This window comes from Otolemur garnettii, unplaced genomic scaffold, assembly GCF_000181295.1.
Source record: "Otolemur garnettii isolate 467f Iridium unplaced genomic scaffold, OtoGar3 scaffold00202, whole genome shotgun sequence".
Classification (NCBI taxonomy): domain Eukaryota; kingdom Metazoa; phylum Chordata; class Mammalia; order Primates; family Galagidae; genus Otolemur; species Otolemur garnettii.
Genome location: NW_003852597.1, coordinates 541,142 through 546,034, shown reverse-complemented (window position 1 = coordinate 546,034; position 4,893 = coordinate 541,142). Strand labels below are relative to the sequence as shown.

The 4,893-nt window shown below is 44.0% G+C and overlaps 1 protein-coding gene and 1 pseudogene across 1 annotated transcript in view; both read right to left on the bottom strand.

The window, feature by feature from the left end:
- The window catches only part of EIF2B3 (eukaryotic translation initiation factor 2B subunit gamma), a 102,617-nt gene that overhangs the window by 74,199 nt on the left and 23,525 nt on the right, over positions 1–4,893 (bottom strand). The gene's annotated exons all lie outside the window — the stretch shown is intronic.
- Positions 1,096–1,238, bottom strand: LOC111721926 (annotated as a pseudogene).

The following is a 4,893-nucleotide window of genomic DNA, read 5'->3' as shown; positions in this document are numbered from 1 at the left end:
ATGTGGCTGGCGCCTTAGCCACTTGAGCCACAGGCGCCGAGCCAAGACAACAAATTTTTATTTATTTATTTTTAGAGACAGAGTCTCACTTTGTCACCCTGGGTAGAGTGCCGTGGCATCACAGCTCACAGCAACCTCCAGCTCTTGGGTTTACCCAATTCTCTTGCCTCAGCCTCCCGAGTAGCTGGGACTACAGGCATCCGCCACAATGTCCAGCTATTTTTTTGTTGCAGTTTGGCTGGGGCCTGTTTTGAACCCACCACCCTCAGTATATGGGGCCAGCACCCTACTCACTGAGCCACAGGCACCGCCCCAACAAATTTTAAAAGCCAGTGCTTTAATCACTCTAAAAAAGTTACTTCTAACATTAGGTACATTTTCTTTTCTTTTTTTTCATTCAGTAAATATTTATTGAATGCTTAGTATGTTCCAGGCCTATTCTAGCCTCTGAAGATAGATTCATGAATAAACCAGATAAAAACCTTTGCTCTGGGAGGCACCTGTGGCTCATATGAGTAGGGCACCAGCCCCATATGCCGGAGGTGGCGGGTTCAAACCCAGCCCCAGCCCAAAACTGCAAAACAAACAAACAAACAAACAAACAAAAACACACCTTTCCTCTTAGACCAGGCACGGTGGCTCACGCCTGTAATCCTAGCAGGCGCTCTGGGAGGTCCAGGCACATGGATTGCCTGAGCTCATAGGTTAGAGACCTGTTTGAGCCAGAGGGAGACCTCCTTTCTAAAAACTAGCCAGGCATTGTAGCAGGCGCCTGTAGTCCCAGCTACCTGGGAGGCTGAGGCAAGAGAATTGCTTAAGCTCAGACACAGTGAGATTATGTCTCAAAAAAACAAACAAACAGGGCGGTGCCTGTGGCTCAAAGGAGTAGGGTGCTAGCCCCATATACCAGAGGTGGTGGGTTCAAACCTGGCCCCAGCCAAAAATAAACAAACAAACAAACAAACGAAAAAACAAACCATTGCCCTTGTGGAGTTACTCTAGATCTACCATCAGGGATGGGGTTAGCAATAAATTTACACAAATTCAACCATACCTATTAGCAAAAGACACACATTTAAATAGCATAATTTTTTTTTCTGTGCACCAGGCATAAAACAGCTCTGCCCACCAATCTAGGCACCAAGCTAGGATGAACAAAGGGCTATCAGTCTACTGTGCCCAACTGATGTAAGAGTAACACCACCAATGAGGTGTCTCTTTGCCTACCGCCAGGGGTTTTAGGTATGTTTTCTTATTAATTTCACATGTGACCTTGATAAGTCACTCTCTCTTTGGGCCTCCACGGCCTTATGCATAGGATGAGAAGGCTGTACCATCTCTGAAGTCTTGTATGGCATAAAATTATGTGATTATAGGGCGGCACCTATGGCTCAGTGAGTTGGGCACTGGCCCCATATACCGAGGTTGGCGGGTTCGAACCAGGCCCTGGCCAAACTGCAACAAAAAATAGCTGGGCGTGGTGGCGAGCACCTGTAGTCCCAGCTACTTAAGAGGCTAAGGCAAGAGAATCACCTAAGCCCAGGAGTTGGAGGTTGCTGTGAGCCACAGAACTCTACTGAGGGCGATAAAGTAAGACTCTGTCTCTAAAAAAAAAATCTATTCTCAATTCTTTATCTAGAACTATGCTCTAGATGAGGAGGCATTATGGGTTGAGTATTCCTATCTAAAATGCTTGGGACCTCCCTCTCCTTTTCTCTACCATCTTATCTAGGTGTGTGTGAGTGACTCTGTTTCTCACCCTGTCTTCTCACAAAACTTTCAGAATCAATCAGTTTCTGGCCAAGAGACAAAAATAAAATCAGTGGATTCAAATGAAAATTGGTAATAAAATCAGGTACAACTCTAAGCCAGGTAAGGGGGCTCATGCTTGTAATCCCAGCACTCTGGGAGGCCCAGGCAGGTGGATTGCTTAATCTTAGGCGTTCAAGACCAGCCTGAGCAAGAGTAATACCCCGTCCCTCCTAAAAATAGAAAAATTAGCTGAGTGTTCTGGCAGGTACCTGTTGTCTCAGCTACTTAGGAGGCTGAGGTAGAAGGATTGCTTGAGCCCAGGAGTTTGAGATTGCTGTGAGGTAGGCTGACAGCATGGCACAGTAGCCTGGGGTAAGAGTGAGACTCTGTCTCAAGGAGAGAGAGATCCCCCTGGAAAGCTTCCTCACCTTTTCTACCATGTATGGACACAGGGAGAAGACTGCCATCTATGAGCCAGAAAGTAGGCCCTGACTGACATGAATCTGCCAGTGCCTTCATCTTGGATACTTCTGTCTCCAGAACTGGGAGAAATGTTTATTGTCTAACCCACGCAGGCTATGGTATATATAATGCATACTCTCTGTGCTAGGTCCAGATATAGTTCTTGTCCCACAGTTTAGTGAAGAGAGATGATATGACAGATAATTTTAGAGAGCCAGGGAAGGCTTATTAGAGCAGATGATACCTAAGTTAAAAGCGTAGCTAGCTAAAGGCTACTTCAAATGAACTTGTTGGTCATCGTGACAGAATGCTTACTGACTTCCCATATGTTGTACTGGACCAATCCACTAGTTAGGCTGTAGTGTTTCCTCATGATTCAGAGAAGGGCAGCTGATCCTACCAAGAGTTCCAAACATCTAAGCCATGGGAGCTGCTTATTACCCAAAGATAAAAGTTCAGGATGACAGCCTGTACTATCACAATTCCTAGCTAGTACCTTTTACTCATACCCTATAGCCCTTCATTTCATGAAAGAGTCCTACAGAAGGAAAAAGACTCAAAGAAATCAGGCTCAGCTACAGAGCTTGCAAGTTTTCTGACTACCAAATAATGCCCAATACTGCAGAAGCCCCACCCTATAGACCAGAATTCCAATAAACAGTGATCTGTGAAAAGGTAAGATGAAAACATTTTAAGCTTGTGGATACATATACAAGGTTAGTACAATTAAAAGAAAAGCTCTGTTGAGATTTTCTGAAGAAAAAAAAATGCTCCAAAATTCCGACATCTAAATTGTTTTTGCCACAAGCTCTGAGCTTTTCACTATGCTACCAGTGGGCTCAAAGGCGGCACCATCCAGGATATTCCGGGGCTGTCCCAGGAAACCACAGCCCATCAAAGCAGTCAGAAGAAGGAAAGGTGCCACTTCATAAAGTATTTAAGCAAGTTGGGACCAAGTTTTCAGATCTTCCCCTTGACCAAACTGTACTCACTCCTTTCAAGCAGATAGAAATCTGACAAAAACAAATCCTTGTGCAAAATGAAAGGCTCCAGGAGAGAATGACAGATTTATAATTTGATAAAGACATCAAACACTCAATTGAGAATAACTTATATTTAGCTTTTTGAACATCTAAATATAGCACATATGCTCAATCTTTCTAATAAGCTGTCTCCAACATAGTTTGTTCTTTGTTGTAGCATGTTAGCTGTTTCACAAGGTATATAACAATGGCCTTTTTCTATATCAAAGGATTTAAATAACTAAACCTCTAACAACTAGTTGGGATCATTATCCCCATTTTCTTGATTGTGAAACTGAGGCAGAGGGTGAAGGAGGCTTGCTTGAGGCCAAAGAAAGATTCCTTTCTAGATTAAAGAAAGAATTACCAACTCTGCAATTATTTCTAAATTAAAAGAAGCAATGAGACCTGAAATATAAGATAAATACTTTAAATTCAGGCTATCGGACTCTATTATAGATTTGCTCTGCTAGACCTAGGATAGGAAGTCTTTTTTTTTTTTTTTTTTGAGACAGAGTCTCATTATGTCGTAGTTGGTAGAGTGCCATGGCATCACAGTTCCTAGCAACCTGTAACTCTTGGGCTTAAGCGATTCTCTTGCCTCAGCCTCCCAAGTAGCTGGGACTATAGGTACCCACCACAGCGCCTGACTATTTTTTTGTTGCTATTGGTTACAGTTGTCATTATAGTTTAGCAGGCCCGGGCGAGGTTTGAACCGACCTGCCTCAGTGTATGTGGCTGGCACCCTAACCACTGAGCTATGGGCACTGAGCCAGAAGTCTATGTGACTAGAATCCCTACCACTTAAAGAACGGTATCAAGAAGTAACAGTAGCACACTTGTAAGACAAGAATATACATAAGTTCTGTTAGGAGGTTTGCTGGCTGTTAATACATTTTATACAGAGATACTTAATCAAAGAGTTCTGCCTGTAATCCTAGCATTCTGGGAGGCCAAGGCAGGTGTATCACCTAAACCAGGGGTCCTCAAACTTTTTATACAGGGGGCCAGTTCACTGTCCCTCAGACCGTTGGAGGGCTGGACTGTGGGCCCTGGGATGAGTCAGCTGCTAAGCAGAACAGGCAGCGGCTGCAAAAGCACCCGGTGGGCTGGATAAATGTCCTGCGCAGGCCGCATGTGGCCTGTGGGCGGTAGTTTGAGGACGCCTGGTAAGCTCAGGAGCTCGAGACCAGCCTGAGCAAGAGCAAGACCACATCTCTACTAGAAAAATAGAAAAATTAGCAGGTTGTTAAGGCAGGCACCTGTACTTTCAGCTACTTAGGAGGCTGAGGCAAGAGGACTGCTTGAGCCCAAGAACTTAAGGTTGCTGTGAGCTGTGACATCAGGGCATTCTTCCTGGATCACAGAATGAGATTCTGTCTCAAAATTAATAATAAAGAGTTCTACACACACTGAGTAGAACTGAATTATACAGTTTAAAAGAGCTCTACACAGACATACAATTATCTAATCTACACATAAAATTCTATAGACTCAAAACAGGAAAGAAAAAAAGTAATTTTGAAAATACCCAACCAACTAAACCTGTCCTAAAGCCGAAGGTCCAGAGTTAGAGTAGATTATAAAGACTACTGGCACTTGGCTCGGCGCCTATAGCTCAACAGGCTAAGGCGCCAGCCACGTACACCTAAGGTGG